Source organism: Anomaloglossus baeobatrachus, chromosome 4, assembly GCF_048569485.1.
Source record: "Anomaloglossus baeobatrachus isolate aAnoBae1 chromosome 4, aAnoBae1.hap1, whole genome shotgun sequence".
In the NCBI taxonomy this organism is placed as follows: domain Eukaryota; kingdom Metazoa; phylum Chordata; class Amphibia; order Anura; family Aromobatidae; genus Anomaloglossus; species Anomaloglossus baeobatrachus.
The window spans coordinates 634308903-634324998 of record NC_134356.1 but is presented as its reverse complement, the minus strand read 5'-3'; the positions used below and the strand labels follow the sequence as shown (position 1 = coordinate 634324998).

The 16096-nt window shown below is 51.6% G+C and overlaps 1 pseudogene; it reads right to left on the bottom strand.

The window, feature by feature from the left end:
• Window positions 1–2070: 2070 nt before the first annotated feature.
• LOC142302720 (uncharacterized) lies at window positions 2071–9087 on the bottom strand (annotated as a pseudogene).
• Between the last annotated feature and the right edge of the window lie 7009 nt (window positions 9088–16096).

The window sequence follows — 16096 nt, the reverse complement described above, 5'->3', positions numbered from 1 at the left end:
TGTCATGGGGCCATTATAACAGGAGAGGCCTATGTGACGGAAAGTGCCAGAACATGTATAATGGAAGCAAGCAGCTTCTTAGGTTTGCAATGACTAAATTTGTCTTGGAATAAAAAAAAAAAGAAGGAGGATGTGCTGGATAGCACCTGGTGGTAAGGCAGAACTGGGATAATGCCCGAAGGCTAATCACCTTAGAAGGTTGTGCACCCTTGCACAACCTCGGATAATGAATTCAAAATCCACAGGGGCACGCAAGGATCCCGGGAAGCCGGTGCATGTCAATTCCTTCCAGGCTGGCCATGGGGCCACGAGCAAACGGACATCACCGCAGCTCATGAACAGCCGGAGCAAGCCAGAGCAAGCTCAGAACAGCCAGAGCAAGCCCAGTATCAGCAAGTGTGGGTCCTAGTAAGTAATGTGTGGCACTTATGTGACGCCCTGGCACAGCCAGGTTGTCACAGAAAGAGTTAATCCTCCTTGGTAATCTGATCTCACACCGGTGCAGCCAGACAAAGCACAGCCCCCAGGGTAAGAGAAAAGCAGAGGAGAGGGGAGGGGCTGGAGCAGAGAGTGTGTGGAGAGGAGACAGGACGGAAGTCTGAGGTGGTAGCTCCCAGTCTGGGAGTGAGGTGAAGCGTGCTCTGAAAGGGCCGGGACAGGCCGTAGTGAGGAAGGGGCCAGAACAGGTAGCCGGAGCAGGGCGGTGGCCCCTCGGTACCTGGGTACCCGGATCACTACAGGAGAGTGGATTCCCCGTTCCCGGCTGAGGAGAAAGAGGAAGAGAGTGGAGAGAAAGACACTTGGCTGCAGGGAAAGAACAACAAGGGCTGCTGCACCGTGTGTGGGACACTAACACCCCCGTACCGAAGGCTGCGGACACCGGCAATTCCTAGTTTACCAGTGACTCCGTGTGACTTTCTTGTGAGTACACCCGTGCCCTCGGGCACCGCACTGCGCCCTGCTCCCTGCCTACCCCATCACCGGGCCCCGGGACAACCAACCCCCCCCTACCCACGGAGGGGACATAACAACTACGCTGCTCCCTGTCATCGCTCCCGGGATCCCCGTCCAGAGCAGCGGTGGTGTCACAACCTCACCACAACCGTGGGTGGCGTCACGGACAATCTCCCTTACCCAAATCCCCTTTTACTGTGGAGCCTGGGATCACAGACCGGGTCACGCCACCGTGATACCCACAGAACTGACCCTGTGGCCCGGATCTGAGTACCCCTGGTCCCCGGGCGACACACTTACTTACTTACTTACTTACTTACTTTGCAGAGCAGCTCCTGCCAATAATCCCACAAGCAGATATTACAAGTGAAGGTAATGGGGTGACGGTCAATTAGGAGTGCTACGAAACAGGATGAGTAGGGGAATTACAATAGATGGACTTTTTAATAATTTAAATCCCTCTAATAGCCAGTATAAAGTCCTTGTATTTTGAGTCCCCTAGTCCTCTTGTTTTCTAGCGCTCCTAATAGACCGTCACCCTGTTACCTTCATTAAATTTGTCTTGGGACAGGGCAACGCATGCCTTTGGTTTATCCACCCATATTAAGCCACCTGCTGGGATTAACCATTATCGCCATGTGGTTTGGTTATTTTTTAAAGATAAACAAAAAAAAACATGGTCAATACAATTTTTTAATATTTTTTCATAAAAATTAGTCTAACAATAAATGATTGTGATAAAAATCATGAGGTATTTGTTGATTTCTGTGTTTAACATTGGTCAAACAAGACCCTTTAAATAGAAAAACACAAAATCTTAAGCTCGCAACCCACGTCAAGGGTCCTCATTTTCTTGCGAGTCCCTAACTAAACCAAATTTGTGAAAATAAAAAAGCCAAATCAAAAAGGAGACACAAAAAGCCTAAACTTTTAAAACAATAATTACAGATTCTCCTGCAATTGCCATGGTACAAAGCCCTCGGGCAAAACAAAATAATCTGCAAAAATATTCCGGACATGAAGACCAGAAGGGCTTTCTTGTGTACCATGTTGTATGTCCTGTTGTAAGGGCATGTTTAACTCCCTCAACGACTCCTCATCAGCCAAGAATTGATCCTAGAGACAACAAAAATTATGAAGAAGAACAGCTGCCTTCAAGGCAGCTTTGACATTTTCAGGATGCATTTGAATTGTGCTCAGGAAAAGACGCCATTTCGAGGTAAGTATCCCAAAAGCACACTCCGCAAAACGACGGCTTTGGTCAGTCATTGGTTAAAAATGCGCTTGCGGGTGTCCATACCTCTACGTGGAAATGGCCGAAGGACATGTTTCGAGAGCGCAAATTCCTCATCAGCAACCATAATAAAGGGTTCAAGCAGCCCAGAGGTCTGTGGAAGTGCACGTGGCTGTGGAAGGGCAAGGTTCATGTCATTAAGACGACGTGCAAACCTGGAAGCACGAAAGATGCGAGCATCAGACGCACACCCATAGGCACCGATATCTGCAATTACAAAACAGTATTTACTGTCAGCCAAAGCCATAAGAATAACCGAAAAATACTTTTTGTAATTGAAGTAACGGGATCCTGAATTTGGTGGCTTTTTAACACGAATGTGCTTGCCATCTAGTGCTCCAATACAGTGTGGAAATTTTGCTGCTTCCATGAAACCATGGGCAATCCTCACCCAGTCATGTGTGGTTGGCTGAGGCATCACCCAGCTCTTGAGATTGTCCCAAATTACATCACAGGTATTGCGCACAATCCCAGATATAGTTGATGTGCCAAGGAGAAACTCAAAATGGAGTGAAACAAAAGAATTGCCAGTTGCGAGAAATCTGAAATTGTTAAAAAACAAAAAAATATATAAATTAGAAAAACAAATGCAAAAAAGTAAGTTAACCCCTTCAGCCCCAAGCCTATTTTGACCCTAAAGACCAGGCCATTTTTTGCAATTTTGACCAGTGTCACTTTATGAGGTTATAACTCTGGAACGCTTCAACGGATCCCGGTGATTCTGAGACTGTTTTCTCGTGTCATATTGGGCTTCATGTTAGTGGTAAATTTAGACCGATATTTTTTGCGTTTCTTTGTGAAAAAAACGAAAATTTCGCGAACATTTTGAAAATTTTGTAATTTTCAAACTTTTAATTTTTATGCTCTAAAACCAACGAGACATATGACACAAAATAATTAATAAATAACATTTCCCACATGTCTACTTTACATCAGAACAATTTGGGGGAAAAAAAAAAAATGTAAGGAAGTTATAGGGGTTCAAAGTTTATGAGCAATTTCTCATTTTTACAACAAAATTTACAAAGCCACATTTTTTAGGGACCACATCACATTTGAAGTGATTTTGAGAGGTCTACATGACACAAAACACCCAAAAGTGACACCATTCCAAAAACGGCACCCCTCAGGCTACTCAAAACCACATTCAAGAAGGTTATTAACCCTTCAGGTGCTTCACAGTAACTAAAGCAATGTGGAAGGAAAAAATAAACATTTTACTTTTTGCAACAAAAATGTTAATTTAGCCTCAAATATTGCATATTCACAAGGGTAGTAGGATTAAATGAACCCCCAAAATGTGTTGGGCAATTTCTTCTGAGCACGCAGATACCTCATATGTGGCGAGAAAACACTGTTTGGGCGCACGGCAGGACTCGGAAGGGAAGGAGCGCCATTTGACTTTTTGAACAGAAAATTAGCTAGAATCGTTAGCCGCACCATGTTGCGTTTGGAGAGCCCCTGAGGTGCCGAAACAGTGGAGCTCCCCCATATGTGACCCCATTTTGGAAACTAGACACCTCATGGCATTTATCTAGATGTTTATTGAGCACTTTGAACCTCTGGGAGCTTCACAAAAGTTAATAGAGTTGAGCCGTGCAAATAAAAATTTTTTTTTTTACCACAAAATTGTTACTTCAACCAGGTAACTTTTTTTTTCACAAGGGTATCAGGAAAAATTGCACCATAAAATGTATTGTGCAATTTCTCCTGAGTACACAGACATCTCATATGTGGTGGAAATGAAATGTTTGGGCGCACAGCAGGGCTCAGAATGCAAGGAGCTTCATTTGACGTTTCAAACGCAAAATTGTCTGGGATAATTAGCATATTCCATGTTGTGTTCGGAGACCCCCTGAGGTGCCGAAAGAGTGGAGCTCCCCCACATGTGACCCCAGTTTGGAAACTAGACCCCCATGGCATAGAAAAAAAAATAGGGCGCACACACAAATGTTCTGCAAAAAAGGGGGGGGGGGGGACTAGGTGGGATGGAAAAAAGAAGTCCTGTCCAAAGTCGAGTACGACTGCAGGACGATTGCTGATCAGGTACCTAATTGTACATGTTTTATTTGGGGTGCACAAAAAAAAGCAAAAACTAGAGCAACAATTACGTACCTGATCAGCCAATCACGTAGCTGTTCAGCAATTGGCGGCAGGCAGGTGGGGGAGGAGGGGGGGGGAGAGGGAGTGGGAGATGCGATTGGGGATAGTTAGAAAAGAGCCACGAACAATACTTACAGGATGGATCAGAACAGCGGCAGATTGGGGGGCGGCAGATTAGGAACAGCGGCATATAAAGGGAACATCTGTGAATGTGAGATGGCGGCGGCTGGGATAGGGTGGGGGCGGATGGGAGAGTGCGCAGTGGATGCAGGAGCGGCAGAGGATGGGGGGAGGGGGGATGGGAAGGAAGGGGAGTGGGAGGTGAGATTGGGGATAGTTACCCTACAGGATGGATCTAGGCAGCAGGATCACAGGAGATGAAGGAGGCAGCAGATCGGGGAGGGTGAGAGGTGGGAGAGGGAGCGCAGCGCAGATCACGGGGGAGACAGGTGAGCAGAGCATAGATCACGGGGGTGAGAGGTGAGGGAGCGCAGATCACGGGGGAGACAGGTGAGCAGAGCACAGATCACGGGGGTGAGAGGTGAGGGAGCGCAGATCACGGGGGAGATAGGTGAGCAGAGCGCAGATCACGGGGGTGAGAGGTGGAGGGAGAGCGGACAGCAGATTACGGGGTGACAGGTGAGGGAGCACAGATAACGGGGGTGACAGGCGAGGGAGCACAGATCACGGGGTGACAGGTGAGGGAGCACAGATCACGGGGGTGACAGGGGAGGGAGCGCAGATCACGGGGGTGACAGGGGAGGGAGCGCAGATTACGGGGGTGACATGTGAGGGAGCACAGATCATGGGGGTGACAGGGGAGGGAGCACAGATCACGGGGGTGACAGGGGAGGGAACACAGATCACGGGGGTGACAGGTGAGGGAGCACAGATCACGGGGGTGACAGGGGAGGGAGCGCAGATCAAGGGGGTGACAGGTGAGGGAGCACAGATCACGGCGGTGACAGGGGAGGGAGCACACATCACAGGGGAGGGAGCACAGATCACGGGGGTGACAGGGGAGGGAGCACAGATCACGGCGGTGACAGGGGAGGGAGCACACATCACGGTGGTGACAGGGGAGGGAGCACAGATCACGGGGGTGACAGGGGAGGGAGCGCACATCACGGCGGTGACAGGGGAGGGAGCGCACATCACGGCGGTGACAGGTGAGGGAGCGCACATCACGGCGGTGACAGGGGAGGGAGCGCACATCACGGCGGTGACAGGGGAGGGAGCGCACATCACGGGGGTGACAGGGGAGGGAGCGCACATCACGGCGGTGACAGGGGAGGGAGCGCACATCACGGGGGTGACAGGGCAGGGAGCGCACATCACGGGGGTGACAGGGGAGGGAGCGCACATCACGGCGGTGACAGGGGAGGGAGCGCACATCACGGCGGTGACAGGGGAGGGAGCGCACATCACGGCGGTGACAGGGGAGGGAGCGCACATCACGGCGGTGACAGGGGAGGGAGCGCACATCACGGCGGTGACAGGGGAGGGAGCGCACATCACGGCGGTGACAGGGGAGGGAGCGCACATCACGGCGGTGACAGGGGAGGGAGCGCACATCACGGGGGTGACAGGGGAGGGAGCACACATCACGGGGGTGACAGGGGAGGGGGCGGGTAGCTGACCACGGGGGTGAGAGGTGGGGGGAGTGTGCAGCACATCACGTAGGGGAGGGGGCGAGCAGCACATCACGGAGGGGAGGGGGCGGGCACCGATCACGAGGGGGAGGGGCCGGGCTGCAGATCAGAGGGAGCGGTGGCACTGTGGCAGAAGGAGGGCGGCGGCAGCGGATCGGGAGGTGTGGGGGTGAGGGTGCGGGCAGCAGATACGAGGGGTGGGGGTGCGGGCAGGAGATCGGGGAGACAGGTGGCAGATCACGGAGGGCAGCGGCGGCGGCGGATCGGGAGGCTTTTCGCCGGTTTCATACAGTGCAACGGCAGCGCGGCAATTTCCGGGTCCCATGCTCCGGTCTCATAACAGCATGGGACCGGAGCTTGTCGCCCTGCCATTGCACTGTGTACACTCACTGTGCTGGCGTGCTGCAGGGACGACAAGTGAAGCTGATGGGGGCGGTCACCGGCAACAGGTCCACTGTGATTGGAGAAATCGGTCACAAGGCCGATCTCTCCAATCAGAGCTACTGGAGCTGGGGGAGGGTGATCCAGTGAGGTCACCCAGCTCCAGCCAATGGCCAGTGCTACAGCTGCACTGGCCAGGGCTGGATTTCAATGTTTCAGTCATTTTAAATGGCTGGAACATTACAGTGGCTGTGATTGGTTGAGCGGCGTTCGTCAGCCAATCACAGCCTCCGTATGTCCGGGGAGGAGGCACCACCCCTCCTGAGGTCAGGAACAGGTCCCCTCCTCCCCGAATCTGCGGTTTTTGTTAGCCGATCGCAGTCACCGGAGGCTCCGGTGCCGCGATTCCGCCATGACGGAAAGATCCGTCCTTGGTCGTGAAGGGGTTAATAGGGGAAGTCAGTTGAAAAGACTGTTAACAAATACAAAATGAAACAAAATTAAAAAAATATTGCCTTGAATACAGGGAGGCAAAAAGACGTGCCAGTATAAAACTAGAATTTTTACCCTAGCCGTGGAATCACCAGTAGGCTTGCAATTTGTTTTTTTTTTTGTTTTTTTTTTAATTGTTTGGATAAAATAAAACACCACTACAATTTGTTGACTTGATGCAAATTTTGACCCAGTAAATGGAAAACATGCATGAACAAGATCCAAATAACTTGATGGTTTTGACTTAACTGATCCCTTTAATTATGAACAAATGTTTTTAAAAAAACCCACACAATATCCTTTAAAAAAAAAATTGAAAAAAAAGACAAACCCATAAAGGGACAAATCTAAACCAAAAATATTGGCTTAAGTAGTTATTGAGTTTTGTAGGCCCTTTTCAAAAAATGAGTTTGAGCGTGCACTAAACTTTTACATTTTGCAAGATTGCCTGAGCATTGCACAGGCCAGAAGTAAATCACCTGCACATGAGACGGTCACACCACCTGGTCTACATTAGGTTCTCAAATTCATTTTAAAAATTTGGCTAAGGATGGATAGAGTTAGGCTAGTTTCAGACTTGCGTTGTTTTGACGCAAACGGAATCCGTCAGTAATGTAGTACAGTTCATTTATTTACAGTGGAAGCGCGTTACTATGCTGCGTGTGTGTGTCATGCAGTACCCGTATGTGTCCACACGATGTCACGCTTCCACTGTAAATAAATGAACTGTACTACATTATTGACGAAACCCGATTCCGTTAAAATAGCGCAAGTGTGAAACTAGCCTTAGTGATAAGGCATCCCAAAGCCAGACTAAATTTAATCCCTTTAAATTGTGGTGAAGATATCAGCACATACTAGTTTTATGAAAAATGTAAAGGTGCACAGTGGATCACTGGGTGTCTAATCTTTGCAAGCCAACTTGCCACATAGTTAATTCCCATATATGTTCAACATTCACTGTCTTGCACTGAAACAAAAGCCATCTGGAAACAAAGAGTTTATCAGATGAATTTGGGCCCAAAACATCAGATTGGAAGGTCAAGTGTAATGATTAAGCTCCCCCTTGATGACCATGCACTTATTTTTATTTGAGTTAGGCTACTTTCACACTTGCGTTGGACGGCGTCCGTTGCTATCCGCAGCCTTGAGGAATTACGGTAACCATTGCAGGAAACCGTTATATGCCTCATAGACGTCTATTAGCTACGGATAGCAATGGATGGTCTTGCATTGCATCCGCCCCGCGGCGCATCAGTTGTTTTGACGCTGACCGTCAGTGACCGTCGGGCGGATGGAACGCTGCATGTAGCGTTTTTCTGCACTTCAAAAAAACGCAACCTGCAGGATTCCGTTGGTGTCCGTTGTTTTTATAATGGACGCCTATGGTGGCGGATTCCGTTAGAATCCGTCATTTGACGGATTCCGTTAACGCATCCGTCTTTACACAACTGCGCATGCTCAGATGTGTAAAGTCAAGGAAAAAAACCTATAACGGATTGCGTTATTTTGTACGATCCGTAGCATCCGTTGTGCCACTATATGCAACACATCCGTTACATCCGTCACACAACGCAATGCTACGGATCCCGTCCAACGCAAGTGTGAAACTAGCCTAAGACATTCAATGTTGAATGTGTACCTTTAAAATTGACAAACAGACCCAGTAGGTATTACATTTTGAAAGGCAATATGATTTTTTTTGTTGTTAGCTTTGATGTTCAGCTGACATCTCATTTTCAAGGTGGCAGTAGTTGCTAGAAAATGTAACAAATTTTCTATCATCCAAAAACACAAATCAAAAAACCCACCCAGAAGGAAAAAAAAAAGGTAAAAAGCCAAAAAAAAGTGTGGTTAGAAGTAAAGTATATCCTGCAAAACCAGGATAAAATAAGCCCCCACCCACACAAAAACTAAACATAGTGCAAACATGGCACAATGTTCAAGATGTACATACCTCAGAGTCACAAGCAGACACTCCTCAGGAGAAATGCTTAGTCGCATGCAAGTATCTTGCCGGACAAGATCAGGGCGCAAAAGATCAAGCAGTTCATCAAAACTATGAATTGACAGGCGACAAAAAGCATGAAACTTCACAGGAAATTTGCGAAGTTCACCATACAATGTGTGGAAATGGCCATATGCTTCACGTTGCAAGACTAAGGGGTGAACCCATAGTCTTTTGGGCTGCTGAGGTTGTCCCCTAATCATATTGCGCCAAACCAGGGCCGTATTTGCCACTAGGCAGCCGTGGTCCCGTGCCTAGGGCGGCACGTTGCGGGGGGCGGCACTTTCTGGCAGCAAAAAAAAAAAAAAAAAAAAAAAAAATAAAAATATATATACATTTTTTTTTTTTTTACATCCCCGCCCCCTGTCCCTCCCTCCGTTACACTCGGCTGTGTTCCGGGGGGGGGGGGGGGTGTTGGCAGGGAGGACAGGCGCACTTCTGCTGTCTATTTAAATACATGGCGGGCGCCAGGCATAGTGAGCTGACTAACCCCGGAAGTTCCATGGCCTGCACTTCCGGGGTCAGAGGCGCGCGGGCGCGACAGTCAGCTCACTGCCCCGTGCTGCAGCGTCCAATCCTGCAGATGACACACGCCGCGGAGGAGGACGCGTCTGCAGCTGGAGCAAGCCAGAAGAGGAGCCAGCCAGAGCAGGGCGGCGGGCACCGGAGCAGGTAAGGCAGAGGCAGAGCCTAGAATGTATGGGCTCCTTACAGGTTAGTTGATGATCGTTGCAAATTGCGATGCCTCTTTTTGTCCACTGTAATCATGCAAGGGGAGGCTGGGAAGAGAGAGAGGCTGGGGGGAGGCTGGGAAGAGAGGGAGGCTGGGAAGAGAGAGAGGCTGGGGGGAGGCTGGGAAGAGAGAGAGAGGCTGAGGTTGGGAAGAGAGAGGCTGAGGGGAGGCTGGGAAGAGAGAGAGTCTGAGGCTGGGAAGAGAGAGAGACTGAGACTGGGGGGAGGCTGGGAAGAGAGGCTGAGGCTGGGGGGAGGCTGGGAAGAGAGAGAGGCTGAGGCTGGGGGGAGGCTGGGAAGAGAGAGAGGCTGGGAAGAGAAAGAGGCTGAGGCTGGGGGGAGGCTGGGAAGAGAGGGAGGCTGAGGCTGGGGGGAGAGAGGCTGAGGCTGGGGGGAGGCTGGGAAGAGAGGGAGGCTGAGGCTGGGGGGAGAGAGGCTGAGGCTGGGGGGGAGGCTGGGGGGAGAGAGAGGCTGAGGCTGGGGGGAGAGAGAGGCTGAAGCTGGGGGGGAGGCTGGGAGAAGAGAGGCTGATTCTGGGGGAGGCTGGGAGGGGGAGGCTGATGCTGAGGGAGGCTGATGCTGAGGGAGGCTGATGCTGGGAGGGGGAGGGGGAGGCTTGGAGGAGGGAAGCTGATGCTGAGGGAGACTTGGAGGAGGGAGGCTGGGGGAGGAGGGAGGCTAAGGCTGGGGGAGGCTGATGATGGGGAAGGCTGGGAGGAGAGAGGCTGATGCTGGGGGAGGCTGGGAGGGTGAGGCTTGGAGGAGGGAAGCTGATGCTGAGGGAGGCTTGGAGGAGGGAGGCTGATGCTGAGGGAGGAGGGAGGCTGATGCTGGGGGAGGCTGGGAGGAGAGGCTGATGCTGGGGGAAGCTGGGAGGGTGAGGCTTGGAGGAGGGAAGCTGATGCTGAGGGAGGCTTGGAGGAGGGAGGCTGATGCTGAGGGAGGCTGATGCTGGGGGAGGCTGGGAGGAGGAAGGCTGATGCTGGGGGAGGCTGGGAGGAGGGAGGCTGATGCTGGGGGAGGCTGGGAGGAGGGAGGCTGAGGCTGGGGGAGGCTGGGAGGAGAGAGGCTGATGCTGGGGGAGGCTGGGAGGGGGAAGGTGAGGCTTGGAGGAGGGAGGCTGATGCTGAGGGAGGCTGGGAGGAGGGAGGCTGATGCTTGGGGAGGCTGGGAGGGGGAGGGGGAGGCTGATGAGGAGGGAGGCTGATGAGGAGGGAGGCTGATGAGGAGGGAGGCTGATGCTGGGGGAGGCTGGGAGAAGGGAGGCTGATGCTGGGGGAGGCTGATGCTGGGGGAGGCTGGGAGGAGGGAGGCTGATGCTGGGGGAGGCTGGGAGGAGGGAGGCTGATGCTGGGGGAGGCTGGGAGGAGGGAGGCTGATGCTGGGGGAGGCTGGGAGGAGGGAGGCTGATGCTGTGGGAGGCTGGGAGGAGGGAGGCTGATGCTGTGGGAGGCTGGGAGGAGAGAGGCTGATGCTGTGGGAGGCTGGGAGGAGAGAGGCTGATGCTGTGGGAGGCTGGGAGGAGAGAGGCTGATGCTGTGGGAGGCTGGGAGGAGATAGGCTGATGCTGGGAGGAGGGAGGCTGATGCTGGGGGAGGCTGGGAGGAGGGAGGCTGATGCTGGGGGAGGCTGGGAGGGGGGAGGCTGATGCTGGGAGCAGGGAGGCTGATGCTGGGGGAGGCTGGGAGGAGAGAGGCTGATGCTGGAGGAGGCTCATGCTGGGGGAGGCTGGGAGGAGAGAGGCTGATGCTGGAGGAGGCTCATGCTGGGGGAGGCTGGGAGGAGAGAGGCTGATGCTGGAGGAGGCTCATGCTGGGGGAGGCTGGGAGGAGAGAGGCTGATGCTGGGGTAAGCTGGGAGCAGGGAGGCTGATGCTGAGGGAGGCTGGGGGGAGAGAGGCTGATGCTGGGGGGAGAGAGGCTGATGCTGGGGGACGCTGGGGGGAGAGAGGTTGTTGCTGGGGGAGAGACTGTTGCTGGAGGCGGGGGGAGAGAGGCTGCTGCTGGGGGAATGGGAGAGAGGGACCAATGCTAGAGACAGAGGACAAGGGTTGAGGGATACAGCAATGACAATATCGATGGGGGGGGAGTGTAAGGACTCAGAATAAGAGGGGGGCAGCATTGGGAGCTCATTATGGAGAAGGGGCAGCATGTGTGGGCTCAGTATGGAGTGGAGCAATGTAGGGGAGTCAATATCAAGAGTGGGGTAGTGTGTGTGTGTGTGTGTGGGTCTCAGCATAAGCGCTAGTGTGGTGGTCTTAGTATGATGAATGGGGCAGCATGGAGGTGTCATTATGGAAAAGAGGAAGGCAGCATTAGGAGCTCATGGAGAGGGGCAGCATGCACGGGACACTGTGAGGAGGGGGCAGCATGCACGGGACATTGTGAGGAGGGGGCAGCATGCATGGGACACTGTGAGGAGGGGGCAGCATGCATGGGACACTGTGAGGAGGGGGCAGCATGCATGGGACACTGAGGAGGGGGCAGCATGCATGGGACATTGTGAGGAGGGGGCAGCATGCATGGGACATTGTGAGGAGGGGGCAGCATGCATGAGACACTGTGAGGAGGGGGCAGCATGCATGGGACACTGTGAGGAGAGGGCAGCATGCATGGGACACTGTGAGGAGGGGGCAGCATGCATGGGACAATGTGAGGAGGGGGCAGCATGCATGGGACATTGTTAGGAGGGAGCAGCATGCATGGGACATTGTGAGGAGGGGCAGCATGCATGGGACATTGTTAGGAGGGAGCAGCATGCATGGGACATTGTGAGGAGGGGGCAGCATGCATGGGACACTGTGAGGAGGGGGCAGCATGCATGGGACACTGTGAGGAGGGGGCAGCATGCATGGGACATTGTGAGGAGGGGGCAGCATGCATGGGACACTGTGAGGAGGGGGCAGCATGCATGGGACACTGTGAGGAGGGGGCAGCATGCATGGGACAATGTGAGGAGGGGGCAGCATGCATGGGACACTGTGAGGAGGGGGCAGCATGCATGGGACACTGTGAGGAGGGGGCAGCATGCATGGGACATTGTGAGGAGGGGGGAGCATGCATGGGACACTGTGAGGAGGGATCAGCATGCATGGGACACTGTGAGGAGGGGGCAGCATGCATGGGACACTGTGAGGAGGGGGCAGCATGGTGTGAGGTCAATGTGCAGATCACATTTCATAATTGAGGAAGGTGTGGTGGGTATAATTTATAAGGGAGGGCAGTGTGTAGTTTATTAGGGGCAGTGTGACAGTCACAGTATATAAGTGGGGACGGTGTGGTGGGAATATTTTATACTCATGCTATGTTTTGATGTGCCCGTGGTGATCCCCATTGGGGGGGGGGGTTAGTGCCCTTCGTTTCTCATTGATACTTTTTAGGCTATGTGCGCACGTTGCGCAAATACATGCAGTTACGCTGCGCTTTGTAGCGCAGCGTAACTGCATGCGTCCTGCGTCCCCTGCACAGTCTATGGAGATTGTGCAGGGGCCGTGCGCACATGGCGTTTTAGAGCGCACCGCTTCAGCTACTGCCGAAGCGCTGCGTAAAAAGAAGTGACATGTCACTTCTTTCCTGCGCTTTGCCGGCAGCTCCTGCTCTGTCTATGGGAGGAGCTGCAGGCAGAGCGCATGGAATCGGCGCTCACTATGGACATTTTCTGCAGCGATTAGAAGCGCACATGTGCTCTTCAGATCGCTGCAGAAATTTCTGCAGTGAACTGTACGCAACGTGCGCACATAGCCTTAAAGTGTTTTACAGAGTAGATCTGCCTTAAACAGATGTCGTGTGCGAAAACTCAGTTTTACGTTGTCAATAAGGGGCGTGACCACTTAAAGTGCCTAGGGCAGCACGAAGGCAAAATACAGCCCTGCGCCAAACTCTTATTCGCCGAGACACCAACCAGCACAACCACATCAATGCCTCATTTGAAAGTGACATATCTGCAAAGCAGCAAGTACCGAAAACACCACCAACACACAAATGTTAACTGAAATGACCAGGTGAAAGCCTCTGGGCAGGTCTTTAAACACTAATTCCTAATTTCATACACATTTTCTAGATAAAACACTAAATTACAACATCATCCGTTTTTTTCTGGCACCGATTTCACGAATGACACACGGACGTTAAAAAAACGGACTCACGGACAGCACACGGATGACACACGGATGACACATACGGACACACGGACGTATAAAACGGACCATGAAAAACGTCCTATGAAATCACTGACGTGTGAAACGGGCCTAAGTTAATACTTTGTAGCGCCACCTTTTGCTGCGATTACAGCTGCAGTGGCTTGGGGTATGTGTCTATCAGTTTTGCACATCGATAGACTGAAATTCTTGCCCATTCTTCCTTTGCAAACAGCTGGAGCTGAGTGAGGTTGGATGGAGAGCGTTTGTGAACAGCAGTTTTCAGCTCTTTCCACAGATTCTCGATTGGATTCAGGTCAGGACTGTGACTTGGCCATTCTAAGCCTTGGATACGTTTATTTGTGAACCATTCCATTGTAGATTTTGCTTTATGTTTGGGATCATTTTCTTGTTGGAAGACAAATCTCCATCCCAGTCTCAAGTCTTTTGCAGAATCCAACAGGTTTTCTTCAAGAATGGTCCTGTATTTGGCTCCATACATTTTCCATCAATTTTAACCATCTTCCCTGTCCCTGCTGAAGAAAAGCAGGCCCAAACCATGATGCTGCCACCACCATGTTTGACAGTGGGGATGGTGTGTTCAGGGTGATCAGCTGTGTTGCTTTTACGCCAAACATATCGTTTGGCATTGTGTCCAAATAGTTTGATTTTGGGTTCATCTGACCAGAGCACCTTCTTCCACATGTTTGGTGTCTCCCAGGTGGCTTGTGGCAAACTTTAAAAAACACTTTTTATGGATATCTTTGAGAAAAGGCTTTCTCTTTGCCACTCTTCCATAAAAGCCAGATTTGTGCAGTGTATGACTGAATGCTGTCCTGTGGACAGACTCTCCCACCTCAGCTGTAGATCTCTGCAGTTAATCCAGAGTGATCATTGGTCTCTTGGCTGCATCTCTGATCAGTCTTCTCCTTGTTTGAGATGAAAGTTTGGATGGACGGACGGGTCTTGGTAGATTTGCAGTGGTATGATTCTCCTTCCATTTCAATATAATCGCTTGCACAGTGCTCCCTGGGATGTTTAAAGTTTTGGAAATCTTTTTGTAACCAAATCCGGCTTTAAACTTCTCCACAACAGTATCACGGACCTGCCTGTTGTGTTCCTTGGTAATGATGCTATCTGCGCTTTAAACAAAACACTAAGGGGTACTTTGCACGCTGCGACATCGCAGGCCGATGCTGCGATGCCGAGCGCGATAGTACCCACCCCCGACGCAGCAGCGATATCCTTGTGATAGCTGCCGTAGCGAACATTATCGCTACAGCAGCTTTACATGGACTCACCTGTCCTGCGACCGTCGCTCTGGCCGGCGACCCGCCTCCTTGTTAAGGGGGCGGGTCGTGCGGCGTCATAGCGACGTCACACGGCAGGCGGCCAATCGGAGCGGAGGGGCGGAGATGAGTGGGATGTAAACATCCCGCCCATCTCCTTCCTTCCACATATCCTACGGAAGCCGCGGTGACGCCGGTAGGAGATGTTCCTCGCTCCTGCGGCTTCACACACAGCGATATATGCTGCCGCAGGAGCGAGGAACAACATCGGACCGTCGCATCAGCGTAATTATGGATTACGCCGACGCTGCACCGATGATACGATTACGATGCTTTTGCGCTCGTTAATCGTATCATCGAGCCTTTACACACTACGATGTCGCATGCGATGCCGGAAGTGCGTCATTTTCAATTTGACCCCACCGACATCGCACCTGCGATGTCGTAGTGTGCAAAGCCCGCCTTAGACTATCTCAGAGCTTCCCTGATGAAGCTGTTCGCAGCGATACGCGTGGGGCCGGCCACGCTCCCCCTGGTGTTGCCATGACTCTCATTCCATGCTCCATACTGGGTAGTATATTTTGACTGACCTACTAGGTGATGACTACTTACTGCATGACCCTCACTGTGTTATCATCAGATTCCATTGTTTGACTCTGGTGGATTATGCCCTATAGGACACCTGGGACACCATTGATACCCTTTGAATGGCTCACTATTTATAGCTTGTTCATGTGATTATTCAGGTCCCACTACTAGGGATATATTATATCTGCACATTGTGTATTCATGGTCTGATAATTCCTTACCTATAATCCTTGAGGGTACATGTGCTGTCATTATTCACCTGTTCTACATCACCAAATCTATGAGTTATGCAATAATCATTGATAGATATAAAGGAGGTATAGACAATTAATCCTGGTTATATATACGAAGTTTTTTTGCATGACTCCATGTATGGCTATCTTTTTCCACCTGATCCCAGAGGGAACGTGTTTGTACCTGTGCTATTCTGCACATTTTTAATTGGTTTTATGACAATGTTTTTCTTGT